This window comes from Dromaius novaehollandiae, chromosome 17, assembly GCF_036370855.1.
Source record: "Dromaius novaehollandiae isolate bDroNov1 chromosome 17, bDroNov1.hap1, whole genome shotgun sequence".
Taxonomy (NCBI): domain Eukaryota; kingdom Metazoa; phylum Chordata; class Aves; order Casuariiformes; family Dromaiidae; genus Dromaius; species Dromaius novaehollandiae.
Window position 1 is genome coordinate 10958087 of NC_088114.1, and position 14585 is coordinate 10972671.

General features: G+C 45.8%; 1 protein-coding gene and 1 long non-coding RNA gene across 12 annotated transcripts in view; one reads left to right on the plus strand and one right to left on the minus strand.

Annotated features, from left to right (window-relative positions):
• The window catches only part of HIC2 (HIC ZBTB transcriptional repressor 2), an 80503-nt gene that overhangs the window by 55302 nt on the left and 10616 nt on the right, over positions 1-14585 (plus strand). For 5 of the 11 annotated variants that reach the window (XM_064522152.1, XM_064522148.1, XM_064522147.1 and 2 more), the window contains one exon: positions 9788-9931. The exons of 2 other annotated variants lie outside the window; for them this stretch is intronic. The gene's annotated coding sequence lies outside the window, so the exon portion shown is untranslated. Of the gene's footprint in view, positions 1-1639; positions 2723-9787; positions 9932-10235; positions 10299-11372; positions 11506-14585 lie in introns of those variants that run through there. 4 more of the 11 variants (XM_064522151.1, XM_064522153.1, XM_064522150.1 and 1 more) reach the window with 4 other exon arrangements.
• Positions 1-14585, minus strand: part of LOC112985605 (uncharacterized) — a 74249-nt gene that overhangs the window by 27490 nt on the left and 32174 nt on the right. The gene's annotated exons all lie outside the window — the stretch shown is intronic.

Below are 14585 nucleotides of genomic sequence, written 5' to 3' on the forward strand. Positions count from 1 at the left end.
GCATCTCGCATAGTTAGTGATTGATCTTACTTCTGACTCTGCGAAGTGGGGTGTCAGAGAGGAAAACTTCGGGCCCGAAAGCAGGCAGGAGCATCCCGCCGTCCCTGCCTCAAAGGGAGAGGAGAAGCTCCTCCTTGGTCCCAGCGCTGCTCTGCTCCATCTCCTCGTTCCACGCGCTGCCAACAAGGCCTGCACGGGGGGCAGTTCTTCTCTTCGCTGTTTCTCTGTTTCACCACCATCTTCCCCCTATTGCCAGCAGCCTTCCTGGATAGCGGAGGATGTTTTGGAGTTTGAAGCACAATGCTCAATTACTTCTGTGACCTCTGACCCATGGGATTTGGCTTTACAGCCAGCTTTGCTGATGGTTGTTCCTGCTCTCTGGCTGTGCTTTCCTGCCTGCTCTCTTGTGCTGGCGCTGAAGACCACCAGGCTGTATGGCTGAACCAGACCAGGGCTGATCCAGGAACAGGGCAAGACTTTCCCTTTTCAGTGGCAGCCCTGATGTAGATGGGCTAAAACAGATCATGATGCCTCATCCTCTATATGAAATAATGCATCTTTTCCACTAGCGATGTTAAAGCTAGCTTTAAAAGAAGAAACAGGAAAGCACTGAGGTCTGTTGTGGAAGGTGCTATATCTTATTTTTAAAAACATGTCTGACATAGGATTCAGTCCTGTACTCTAATTGCTCATGTGTCTGTGGCCTATTATATGCAAAGATTAAAATGCTTTACTGTGTCCTTTAAAAGGAGAGGCAGTAATATGGCACTTCTTTGCCCCTGCTTGTTGACTGAAGAAGTTGGCCGCACAGCGCTACCTGCTTGCTGCGTGTGGGTGGCAGCAGCGCGGGTTTAATTTGGGGTTGATTGTGTTGGCAGGGATCTGGGAGCAGGGCTTGCCCAGCTGCCGGTGCTAGGCTGTGGATGTTAACTCCTGGCTTTTACGAGCACTAACCTAGATCACATGTTTAAAAAAATTAAAAATGCATGTGCTATTAGAGAGATGCACGCGAGCACCAGAACTCGTACATGGACAGCGTTGGTGGCTGGGGACTCCCTTCACGAAACGCCAGAGCACCTTAGCACGCCAGCTTTGATATCTTGGCATCTGACTGGGAAATGCTGCAAATACTCAATCCTAATCCTTCATTCCCACACGCTGACTTGTATCCAAGGGGAACTTTTGTGAATGTTGTTGTTATTCCCATGTAATTCCAGCTATTTCTTTACCCCCCGGCCTCCCCCGTCATGTGGCTGATGGAGTGCAGCGTCTTCCAGGCCGTTCACGCCAGATCTCTTGGGTCCTGCCTCCCCGCTAGTCAGCCTGCGGGCGCAGCGGCAGGAACAAGCCTGGCATCTGCAGGGGGGTCTTTTTATGGGGCTCTTCTCTCTCTAAATTATTCCCCCTCCAAACTCTCCTCCAAATTTTTAGATTCCCCTGTTACTCCTTTGATAATATGACCCACTAAAACATAAATAAACAAAAAATCCCTTTTCAAACGTCCCAGGAAAATAAAAACTAAGTTAAAGAAAAAAGTGGACTGTAATAATCAACCTTTCTTTGAAATTAGAGATGGTCAGAGTTGGGGCGTCTTTCTGAAGTACTGGTGTGCTTTATGCTAAGCCCAGCTCTTTTAATACCCATGGTTTTGTCTCTTATAATGAAAGGTTTATATGAATAATAAGTATACATGAAAAAAGGGCCGGCATGAGTAAGAATTTCTGCTGTGCCTTGGGTACGTATATCCTACTGAAAGACCCAGATGTGTCAGTCACTTTTGGGCAGCGTGTTTATTAGGCCTGTCCTGAGCTTTGTGCATCTCCCCGGGACCCAGTCTCTTCTAAGGGGAAAGAAGTAATATTTGCAAGATGACAAGGCAGAACTTATTTTCTCAGCAATTTCACTGTTATGAGCAACTATCTTAAAAAACCACGATCACACCCCATCCCCTACACATTTTGCTTTGAAACCTACCAAACTTGACACCCCTATTTTATTCGTTGATTCAAGAACAACAGGCGAAAATGTGAGCAATAAACCCTGGCCCAGCACTCTCAATTGCTGCTAGAGAAGGAGCAAACGACATGTGACAGGGCTTTCTTGACCTCTCCTCTGCTTTTGAGAAACCTGAAAAATGTCATGAGCATTTTTTTCTGCCTATGGCAAATAACAGAAAGCTGGGTGAGAAGCAGAACAGACTGCAGACAGGTTTTAGAGTGGGCTCCTTTGGGTTTGTTGAATTGCCTCCTAGTTAGAGAGGACTTGGATTTTCCAAGTCCTCTTGCAACATGTCAAAACCAGCTTCTTCAAAGGATGCAGTGGCTGTGCCAAAACATCTCGCCTGTTTGTAAGCAAACGCATACTACCGGCACTATCCCTGCTCGAGCAGTGTTCTTACGGGCAGGTGTGCTGCATTAAATCAAGCTGATGAATTACTGTATTTTAAAAATTGTTCTCTAGGCAGGTCCCTGCTATTCCCCCCCTGCACAAGATGAAAAGCATTTTTACATTACATATCTTCTTACAAGACTTGAATTGCCTGGAGTGCGTGCATGTGCAATGACGGGTCCGGGGATTTGGGATTGTCGCCAGGCGCCTTACCCTGAGGCAGCAGAGCAGGAAAGTGTGCGAGAGCCCTGGCAGCATCGTGGCAGCCTGACTCCAAAAGACCACAGCCTCTTTCAGGGGACAGTCGTGTTCAGTGATGGAAGATAACCTGATGGTAAGAAGGATGCCACCTAGGCTTGCCATGTTCATGGTGGTGACTGGTGTTTGTTTTGGGATTTGGGGAATTTTTTGCTACTATTGTAGAAAAACAAACAGCTCTTTGAGCGGCAGCAGCGCCCGGCACCCACCCACCCGCGGCCCGGCCGTGCTACCGTCCCTGCAGCCCTCCGCCGCGACCAAGTGCTCCGCGCCACGCTGCCAAGGGCCAGGGACTGAAAGCAGCTGGGTACAGGTGTTTGGGAACACATGATGCGAAGAGAGAGGTTTTAGTCCCAATATATCCTCACTAAACACACTCCTGGCATCCTCGGGGAGGCCCTCGAAGCTCGTATATGCGGAGGCTCTGCTGGAGTGGCTATCAGAAGGCCTTTTTTCTCTTTCTTTCCCTCCTCCCAATCCAAGGTGCAGTATCGGTGTTTCTTGTGGCTGCTAGCGGTAGTTTGTACACGTATCGCTCCTTGGGCCAGATCCTGATCCTATTTACGTAGTTGTAAAACTGCTGAGTTGTTTCACCTGTGTAACGGAGGTTTCAGTCCCTCTGGCTGTTCTGGGTTTTCTGTTTTGGTTTTTGTTTTTCCTTCAACCGCTTTCCTTGCTGACAAGGGAGAGCTTTATGGGAAGTGATCCAGAAACCTTTTAAAATAGCCCTTTCGTTTTTTTTTTTAATTCTTGCTCAAGCTTTTAAATATGCCTCTGAGTTCTCACCGGAGCGCCTACGAAACCTGCCCGCCAAGCCTAAGTCTTGCCGGAGGCGCAGCCACATGTGTGCTCGCGGAGCCGTCTCTGGCACCCAGACCTGGTACACCCGTGTCTCCTGCTAGTTTCAGTACTGTCACGACTTTGCCCCTCATGCCTGTTTCTCTGGTACCTCCTGTTTTTCCCAAGGTTATCATCTTCTATAAATAGAATCTGCTCCAGCTTTTCACTCCCCCACACCCGTCTTAGGAGAATAATTACCAAATGAGATGGTTTTAATAGTGCTGAAAGAAGGAGGGCGATCCATTCTGCTGTGCTCTTTGAGGCTTGTTTCTGACAGGAAATAAATGCACAAATTGCCTAGTGAGTTCCTTAGGTGACAACTGTAGAGTGAGCAGCTTTTGAAATACTTAAGCCTGAGTATTTAGTCATTTGATAAACTATAGGTTATCCAAAGAATAAAATTCTTCCACTTGTTTTGGAGCCCACAGAATGCCATGCAAATGGCTCAATCTGAGTGTAAAATCTAGTATTTTCCTTAGTTGTTGTTATACTGGTGGAGATAATTGTGGAGATATCGTTCACCTGTCCAGAAACCAAAACCTTGCTCACCCCAGGCTGACAGAGATGCTTTGGATGATGCAGGTATCTGGTAGCATGTGATACAGCAGCCAGAAGATGCAACCATTTCAAGGACTCATAAACCAGAAAATTTCCTTAAAAAAACAAATAAATGAAAGCATGTGAGGATCTGAGGTGGCCCTGTGCTTTAAACTACGCCTGCAGCAGCTCAGAGCTTTATGAAGTATAAATCTAGAGAACCGAAGAAGAAGCTGTCTCTATAGGCTCCGTTATGCAACCGGTGAGCAGCTGCTCAGGTATCAGGGTGCCCTGCATGGGATAGGTGCCTAGAGATACAAATGCCGTGTAAAGGAGTCATTAGTGACACATAGGTACATGCTGGCAAATTAGACTGTATTTGGTGGAAGGATAAGAATCTCCTACAGCTTTTTTTAATCATCCTCATCATGATCACCTGATGATAAAACACTCATTTCTCTAGTGTAAATAAAAGCATAGCACATTTCCCAGATAATCTCTTAAAATAAAAACAGATTGGCGTGTAAGCATAAACCAGGCTCAAACAACCAGTCTCGTCCTACAATGGAAGTACCCAGAGCATAGGATGAAACGGGAACGGCGGTACTTTTTCAGGTTTTACAGCCACATCTTTGCTCTCCTTTGACAATTATTTATTACCACTTATGTTGTGCTTTGTAAACTTATACAGTGCTTTATGAAGTAAAACATGTTTCCTATTTTGAAGATCTAATGATCTTGTGAACTGCTAAGGGATACAGACTATCCCTCGGATGTTCATAAATAATATTAGCAGTGAGAGTATTATTAGTGCCGGGTCCTTTCCAGCCTGCGGCTCTTTTTCTTAACAACAGTTTCCTAGTCAAGTGCTGAAATAAGGATTTTGACACCTTTTTCTGCCAAGCCTGAGCAATGTGGGCATTTTTTTGTTTTGCTTGTAGTGAAAGCAAAACCCAAGCAGAGATCTAGTGCAGTGACTGTTGCTCTGTATAGGATTAATCCACTGCCTTTGCTTTGCCTCTGCCTCTGAGACGACAAATCTGGAGTTTGGATGATGGCAGCAGAGAGCAAGCTTGTGAGGTTTGTGTGTGTGCGCTTGTGTGCGTGCGCGTGTTTTAAATAAACAAACAATGGAGCAGCAACTCAACAAATTGTGAGTGGTGCTAATTTGTTATAGTGCTGTCTTGCCTTCTGGCAGTGTTGATTTAGGAGAAGCTGAGCAAACTGGAACGGATGCGGGAAGCGCTGGCTCTTTTCTGTGGGGTGTGTGCATGGTTCAGTGTGCAGTGCTCCTGGGGTCCTGCTCCGAGGAGCGTCCAGATTACAGGGTAGCACGCGTGCGCAAGCTGCCAAGCCCCCTTTCCAAACCAAACTTGGGGCAAAACTACCTTCTCTCCTTGCCTTGCCCCTCCCCTTCCACTTTTTTAAAACAGAGACTTGGTTTAAGTCTTGGTTTATGACGAGAGCCTGTAATTTGTGTCTTTTGAGAACTGCCAAAAAATTCTTGACCTTGACAAGAATAGTGTGCAGGGAAGGAAAGGAGGAAGAGGCTTTGCTTTGGATTGTAGTAAAGTTTGCAACGCCCCATGACCTTGCTGGGCTGCTTTTCATAATGTGCCTGGGTTTGTAACCCCCTAGCTCAAAATCCTTCCGATGGAGAAGGCTGGCCAATGCCCATGAGATATCTGCAGCCCTGGACCAGTGTTATGCAGTGCTGCAGAATAACCATGGCAGGATGGGAGCCCTGCTGAGAAGAGGTGGGTGTTGGAAGCATATTAAGAGTGATCCCGTTACAGTCTGTGAGCTGAGTTTAAAAAAGCTTGAAGCCTCAAGCAAAGGAGACAGAGTAATAAAACAGTTGAAATTAGAATTTGGGGCGCCGGTAGTGTTTGAGGGGAAGCACTCAAGGAAACATGAAGAATTTTGAAAATGAGTAAAATTACATAAAGCACCAACATTCATGTGTCTTGCCATAAGCCCTGCTATCCCTGTAGGACATCCTCAGCTTGGACAGATTGGGATGCAATGCAGATGGTTTGCAGGACTTTGAGTCCATTACAGCTTCTGCCCTTACAAGTGATAATGGCTTTCTGGCACCTTCTTGTTAGCCAGGCTCAGAGCTGCAGAAACACTTTTGTAGTGGTTACAAAGGACCAACTGTATGAGGGTTTGGGGTCCGATTCGGAGGGATGTTTGACAGGCAGTACAGTGCAAGGTCTCGATACTGTCAGGACCAATTCTTAAACAGTGGTTCACCTGGCAGACTTCACAGGAGCGTAATGTGCAGGAAGAACCTCAAGCCAGGTTAGCACTTAGAGGCAAAGACTTCTACAAGGTTGAGTACACGGACGATTCTTGGCAAAAAAGAAAAAAATGGTGGTTGAAGTGCTAACAGTGCTGTATTTAAGGAATTATTCATTTGTGTTAAGGAGAATCACTGCTGCTGCATCTGCAGGTAGGGATGAGGTAACAGAATGAGATTTGGTCTTGGAGAAAAGAATGAGACAGTGAAGTTTGTTTCTGTGCTCACTGGTGTCTGGTATATGGTGGCAGTGATGACATTTCGGTCCAAAGCTGTTACTGTCCTTGTCTTTCCTGCACCCCTCAGCATGGAGCTTACTGTAAATTGCTGCAACAAGTTCATGATATTAACAGCATTCTCTATGCAGACTGCTCCTCTCTGCCGTTACCAGAAAAATTTGCTCAGTTCACACAAGAAATAAAAAATAAGCAGGCCAATTGGGAGAATCTTTTTCAAATCTTCTCCCATTTCTTCCAGTGCTCCAAAGCCTTGTTTGCTCTAACAAACCCTGTAACTAAGGGGTCTGAATCACAATAGCTCATGGATTTAACACTCCCAGCTGTCTGCTTCATCCCTGTCCTGGAGATCCCCCTGCAGTTGCAGGGACAGCTGAAAGGGCTACGCATTTGCTCCAGTGTTGCTGCAGTTCACAACCCAGCTATCAGCTTGTACTGGCAGTGAGTCAGAGCCCTAATGCTGTGCTGCAGCGGGGAGGTTGCTGCAAGACAGTCGTGGCTGGAAGAGAGTCAGGGCTTTCCTTTCTCTCTACCATGCTGTGTGCTCTTGCCCCCAAAGCAATGCCCAGCATGAAGCTGCCACCTTGTGCGTCCCCTACCATACTGAAAGGCAGGTCCCAGGCTTTTCAGGCCAGAAGCATCTTCCCACTTCCTGCAATTCATAGGTTTGTTAATTCTGCCTAACACTCTCTAGGATTAGCTGGAAGGTAGCAATAATCCTTTTGTCAAATCTGAAATTCTTGCATTGTAAAGGGAGAATTCCATACATCAAGGCTCAAAGGTAGCCAGAAAACAGAAGAATTTTGCATACCAAAGGGAACCAAATTGGTGGATGGTAGATTCTGTCCTTCTTCCAGTGTGGGCTGGGCTGCTCTGCTGAACCACATGGGTGTTTTAATGCAATAAGGAGTCATTAGATGAGCATGGGGCATTGGGGCTGCCTGTATCGCGTGTAACACAGTATCAAAGAGCAGCTGGAGCTGAGCTTGCTCAGCTGTTGCAGGGCTGCAGAAGGGTCCAACATCTATTGCCTCTCACTAGCTTCTGAGGCTTGCTTTGTTTTGTGCCATCCTGTGGTTTTGAGATCAGCTGTGCTCTGCAGATATGCAGAAATTTTTATAGCCTGGCTCTCTCTGACAAGATCCCGGTGTCCATGCCTCTCCTTTTCTCCTCCCACCTAAGGACTTTGGGTAGTCCTAAGCTCCTTCATGTTGACAGTGAAGCTAAATGTACGCTATATAAGAGCTCTGCTTAGGAATTGGCAGAAAGCTTCATTTCTGACCGCAGTGTGAAGTTCCAGCATTAGGAAACACCTTTGTTTTAAACAATTCTCTGTTAATCTCTGCCCTAAAGGGTAAATACAACTATGGAGAAAAGCTTCTTGCTTCATGGTAGCAAGAAGTAAATTGCTGTAATCTGGGTGTATATCTGAATTAGGGCTACTGTCTCAAAACCAGTCCAAGAAATACCTTCATGCAGCATTCAGCACCCCTTTCCTGAGCTGAGTATTGCCAAGTGTTTGGCAGCTTTCTGACACTGGCAGGTGCAGCCAGGACTGGGTTGTTGCCTGCGCTCCAGCCTGTGTTGGTTCACTTGGAGAGAGGGGAGCTTCAACTCTCTGAGGCTCAGGCCCTTTATGCTTAAAGCAGCACACTGTTTAAATGTGGATTGGCCTGTTCATGCTGGCAGTGGTCCGTTCAAACTAGTTCAGCAAATGCTTTTGGCTCAGCATACCCCAGATCAGTAAACAGACACTTGCTTACATTCCATTTCTTTATTGTATTGATCAGATTTAAAAATCTTCAGCCTACAGCAGTCAAAACAGGCCAATCTGAATCAAAAGACCTATTAGTTCAGCATGAAAGGGATTTACCTACAGAACTGTGGGGATGAGGATGCAGGTGGGAATGATGGGAACCCTCTCTTCTGGGCCTGAGCCCAGCAGATGTCCAGGAAGAATGAAGAACTATCTCCTTACGTTCAGTGTCCTTTACACGAAGACACTTTCTATTTGCCAGGCCGGTGTACTCCTATGCTTTCACTCTCATCCAAGTAGATTAATTATTGCAGGTCTTTTTTGTTGGCCTTTCATCCTTTAAGGTTGAAATTATAATCAATATTCCTCTAACTTTTAAAATGTTTGTAAGATCTGTATCTCCAGCAGCACAGCTGGAAGCATGCAGCTGTCAGCGTGACAAGAGCTACGCAAAAGCGCCGCTTTGCCATGAGTGTCTAAAAACCTATCTTAAATCCCTGCAAGGTTGCAGGATTCCTTTCCTGTGGGTTTTTTTTCCCCCCCTCCACTGGGGCAGCAACACCACTTGTAGGGAGGGACCTGTACTTAGCATCTACCCTGAGACCATCCTCCTCAATAACGCTGCCTCAGTTGATCACAGGACCTCCTGGGGAGGGAGGATACGCGCTGCAGAAGATACCTTAAGTTTGCCGAGCTGTGTGTCTCTGTGGGATGTGCCTTTCCTTGGCACGGGAATGATGTTGTTGCTTTTTCCTTTGGGCAGGGAAGGTTGGAATTACACATCTTAAGGTACAGAAACATTTGGTATTGTGACTCTTCTACCAGTTGTAGTTCACCATGAATCAACTTATCTCCAGTCTCTAAGAACAGGGAGACTTAAGTATTGTCAGTGAAACATCATTATAAATAGGAGAAGGGTACACAGTATTTTCTTTTACCTCAACAGATGTAACAAAGGCAAAGAATCCTGCCTTGCTCATTGCCATGACATCTCTAGAAAAGCAGGATTTCAAAGGCTTGGGAAGTGGGACAGGGAAATGGAGACAACACAGAGGATCAGTGGCAGTTTTTAAGTGTTTCTTCCATTGCCTGTACTGTGTGGGGAACAAGACCATGACGCTCTGGCACCAGACTTTTCTTGTTGTAGAAGCATTTCTAAATGGTGATATTTAGTTGTCTGAACTCCTGGGCAGAAGGAGGCTGGTGCAGAAGTCCTGGGATCTGCCGTTCTTGTATCTGAATGGCCTGGTCCCCCTGAAGCTCAGTGCCTTTGGAGTCCTGAATGGAGATGGCCAGAAAGAGCGATCAAGAAACTTTCAGAGACCTTCCCCTCTGTTTCCATTGCAGTTCAGCAGTCCCGGGGAGATGGGTGGAGGGGAGGTTGTTCTAGTAGTTACATTTTTAAGGCAGGTGGCCGTTTTAAAATGTACATTTCAATTTTGATTGCAGTTTTTTAATTGCATTTAACAGCGTCCCTGCTGGTTCTCCATTCTGCATCCGTGCAGCCACGTTCTATTGATGGCCTGTTGTGATTTCAATGGAACATCATGGGATGTACCTGGCACGTCGGGCAGCACTGGATGGAGGTGCCTTTAGCCCAATGTACCTGGCATGGTAAGCGGCAACCAAGTGGTTAATCTGCATTCTACTGCTCGTAGTCTCAGCTTGTATAGCAAGGTGTTCCTGCTTTGCTGCAGCCTTGCACTGACTAGAAATCACTTTGCTCTCCTGATGTTAGTGCTTTTGTGCACATAGAGCCCCTGCCCTCTTCACCCATGGAGATTCCCCTTCCCTGTGCAATCTGCCATGGAGGAGCAGGGACGGGACTAGCCATGTCAGACTTTGTTATTCTAGGACAGGAGAAAGAAGGGACTGGGGACATCATGTGACTCTTTTTCTTTTCTCCTTCTTGGGCCAGGAGCTGGTGGCAGTTGAGCATGTGTTGCCCACGTACTTAATGTCCAAACGTTGCCGCACAAAGGTACCAAACAGGTGCTTGTGTCCATAAGCAAAGCTATATTGAGCTATATTGTTTCTGCGGGAGTTCTGCAAGAGTTGCTTCAGGGGGCAGGGAGGGCAGTTCTGCCTGGCACTAATTGGGATGTAACAAACTAAATAAGGGCCACTTTAAGTCTGCTGATGTGATCTCCTCCGTGAAATGATCCTCCATTCTCCTTCACACGTGCAACATCAGCTGCACATCCTGTTCTGCCCTGCATGCCACTTTCCCTCCCTTCCCCTGCTCTGCACTCACTAACTTGACACGTTGGTCTTACCCGTTTTGAAGTATGAGATATTCCTGTGTGAGAAACAAGGGTGCTGCATCCTGTTTTCTGCTTGAGCCCCCCCTGCACAGCTTTTGCTGCTCCACTGCCAGTGATGAAAAAGTGCACGTTCTTGCCTCTGCTTTCAAGTCCTGCTGTCTGCCTGCTTGCAGGAGCTGCGGCAGGGAACCATCTGGGCTAACACAGTTTGTGCGTTCCTCAGCCTGCCGCTGCTGCCCTGCGGTGTGAGTACGTTTACAAGGCATGGGCTAATGACCTGCCAACTGCAGCTCCTGGGGGGAAGGTTAGCGGCCCTGAAAGCCTGGCTCCCTGATACCTCAGGAGAATAGTGGAAATAGGTTCTGCGGGGATGTGGGAGAGGAAGGTCAGATGAGGCAGTGAGCAACAGGAAAGCTCTCTTCCCCTTGGGGTCTTCAAGTGCTCTATAAAAGTTAGATCATCTGAAACTGCAAGGTGAAGAAGTGATCTGTTTCAGTTTCACACAGTAGCAGCTGGACATGCATTTTTTATGTCAAAAGTCGGAGAAATGCTGTAAATTTGCTGGGAGAGAGCAACATAGAAGACAAGTGATTTTGTTTTGCCTTGATCTTCTCTGTCCTCACTACTGCGGTATCTGCTCCATGCAGCAGAACTGCTTGGGAAGGTGGAGAAATAAATAAAAAGGCCACCGTCTTTTGTAGGTATATTATACCATGCACAGTAGGCTAACGCTTTAATGGCATCTAATTTGATACATCACATCTAATCTGTTTGTTGGTTTTTATCTGCAGTACCGTTAGTTCACTATTCAGGTGCTCGCTGTCTAGCCTTCTCATCCATCCACAAACCCTCTACGTGAAATGAGTGATTCCTTAGATCTGTTTTTGATTGATTCTTTGCTTCACTGGTGTTGCTTCTTAAAAGGTAAACAATGTTCATATATGCTGCAATCTATAACTCACAGGTGAAATCAAATAGCATCTCCTGCCAGAGGCTGCTAAGATAACACATTTAGCATTCATTCTGCAATTAATTTTAGGAAGAGATTTAGCAGTATTTCAGAGAATCAAATCTGTAGTGAACATGTAGATTTTACACTTTTTAAGGGGGCGAAGGGACTCCTATTCTCCTGTACTTTGGCAATCTAATTTTCAGTGACTTTCAGAGTCTTTGTGGAAATGGAGAGCAAATTAAGTTTTTCCTGCTTTGTAGAGAGAGCAGCAAAGCTCCCGGAGCAGTTGGTGTGTTCCGCATAATCTTCATGCCCGTTGGATCACGGTGCGGCCCAGGCTGGCTCTGAGCCACTGATCAGTAACTCGCAGTTACCAGTTCCTTGGGCAATATTGCTTATGAAGACGCTATCAGCTCTCAGCTTGCCTAGCTCTAATGTGTGGCATCCGCTTGCAGCATTACCGTATTCTGTGATTTGTGCCCTGTATTTTCCGCATCTCTGCATGTGCTGTGTCTGTGCCTCGGATGTGGTGGAGGTAGTGGAGAGCCTTTGTCTTGCTTCTTTCCTCACTCGCACAAGAATCCTTGAACAGGTTCATTGCTCTGAAAACTAAATGCCGCAAAGGACTAGGAAGCAGCCCGAATCTGAAAGGGACCCCCTCCAGTGCTATTTGCCAGAGCCTTCTCTGGTCCTGTTTTGCGGCCAAGAAAATGTAAAGGAGTGAAATTTTGCTCACCAATTTCAGTAATAAAAGATTGTGGCCCCAGTGAGACATTAACCTTTTCCTGAGGTTTTTTTTTGTTTGTTTTTCTTAATAGAAATGTTTCTGACCCTCTTCTGAGCCAGGGCTCCTCTGAACTAGGAACATGTTTTTCTCACTTCTTCCAGAAGGTAGAAAAGGACAGCTTCTTAAAGATGATAGCCAAATACAAAAAATATAGAGCACTGTGATTTCTCAGGAATGGGGGCGGGGGGGTGGTTGTTGTTGTCCTTGTCCAGGCGTTCAGGGGTTGTTAAAAGCCTGTCCCCGCAGAAGTAGCGCAAAGCGAGGCCTCTGTCAGGAAGGCTGCACCTGCCGTTTGTTTGAGAAGATCTCCTAACTTTTATACTGTACCTAATCTCATAGTTATGTTTGGGCCCGTGCTTTCGACTAGGAGTGAGATCTTGGGAATGCTGCAGGTTGAGGAATAATGTCTGCTTCTCTTCTGCAAATCAGGTTTCCAACACTCCCCTCTTCCCCCGTCGCTGAGATAGATCACTGCTGAAGAAGGGTGCAGAGTTGGTCAGCTCCAGATAAACATCTGGAATGGATTTATTTGTGTTCAGGAGTGCACATGATACACAAGCCAGGTTGATGCTATAAAGTTTTTGCCAGCAGAGATATATCAGTCAGAGGTGTTTTCTGACCCATGCGTCTGTCCTGGTAAAAGCCCCCAGTGGGGATTTCCTGGCAAGCTTTTAAGCATGGGGCTTTAAACTTGGCTAAAGGTTTTGCTGCCTTGTTCCATTACATGAATTTTGTTGGGGTTGCTAAATCCACATTAGACTTCAGCTCTGAGAACTCTTCAAATTTTTAGACAGTGTTGTAGTGCTTAAACCTGACCACTGCTTTTAAAATCTACTGAGGGTAGTAACCTACCCCATGCTTTTGTCCTTGTGAACACAAATACTTTTTAAAAATTTGACATGTGGGATAAATAGTGGCAATTTAAACAACTTGTACTATGTTAATTTTTCAGTTGGAGAACATACGAAGGTTTAATAATAGCATTATCTTCCTCATGAAGGTCAGTAAATAGCAGAACTATAATTCTACCCCTGCTCCTGTGGCTTTCCCCTGCAGACTCATTACCTTATTTTGGTATCATTTAACACAGAAGGAAAAACCAGAAATAAAAATCTAAGAATATTTCCCATTAGTAGCTGCAGCAAGCCTGTACTTCTTGTAAAGACTTAGACAAACGTGTATACAGAGTTTTCTAGACCTCTGCTTCAAGTGCCACATGAATGGGGAGTAAGTTTGCTTTTAGTTCAGTAACACACTTTTTTTTGTTAGTCTGCATAGGCAAAAAATATTACTGGCTGCTGTTTCCCTTCTTGCATTTCTCCTTTATGGAATGAATAAAAATCATATTGAGGGATTTTGTTTCATAGATTCATGCAGAAGGAACATTATATCTGTAGTGAAAACAGTGTAGTAGCAGGCTGACTGGCTATTCTTGAGAGCAGTATGCATTTATATATATAGACGCTTGGTTATGTCGCAAGCCATGTTTTTGTCCTTCCCTATCAATATATCTTTGTGACCCAGAAGTAAGTCCTTTTACTGGCCCGGTTAGATAAAAATGGGTATTTGGTGCCTCTATGCTGTTGCTTCTTCCTCTTAATCAGCAGTTTTGGAAGCAAGCCACTAAAACCAGACACATTGCCTGCGTGCTGCAACTCTGATGTAACCAATTACAGCAAAACTTGTTTTTAAAGTGCTCAGCACTGTTCAGTGGTAGTAATCCCCGTCTCTGTCACGTTTTTGTGATGCTGCAGGGTGAGTTTCTATGACAGAAACTGCGCATGGACAAAAATAAGTGGCTAAAACCATGGCAAGCTTGTATTTCATTCTTTGCTTGCCACCCTTTCTAAGAGCCAGCTACACTTGGGAGCAAAGCGAATGTGCGTGAAGGCGTATTGTTGGATTCACCATCGACTCGGGTTCCTACCCATTGCTGAAACAAGACAAAACAGAAAAGCAGAGCAGTCGGTTTAGCTGGGGTCAAGGTCAAAAGCTTCTAAGATGGCTGGATGCTGGATTAGGTGCCGGTGCACTGAGCAGAGGCCACAGAGTTCTGCCAAATGCCTAACCGAGCACCAGGCCAAGCAACCTGGCGGCTGGAGAAACGTGTCCTGCAGAAGCATGGAGGTACCCGCTTGGCAGAGCTGGTGGTAACAGCACAAGCACCAGGCTAGTCAGCCAGCAGAGTTGGTGGAAAAGCTGCATTAGTTTATTTTGGGTAGTTTTTTTCACAAAGCAAAAACTTTTTGTTGTGTAAAAATGGAC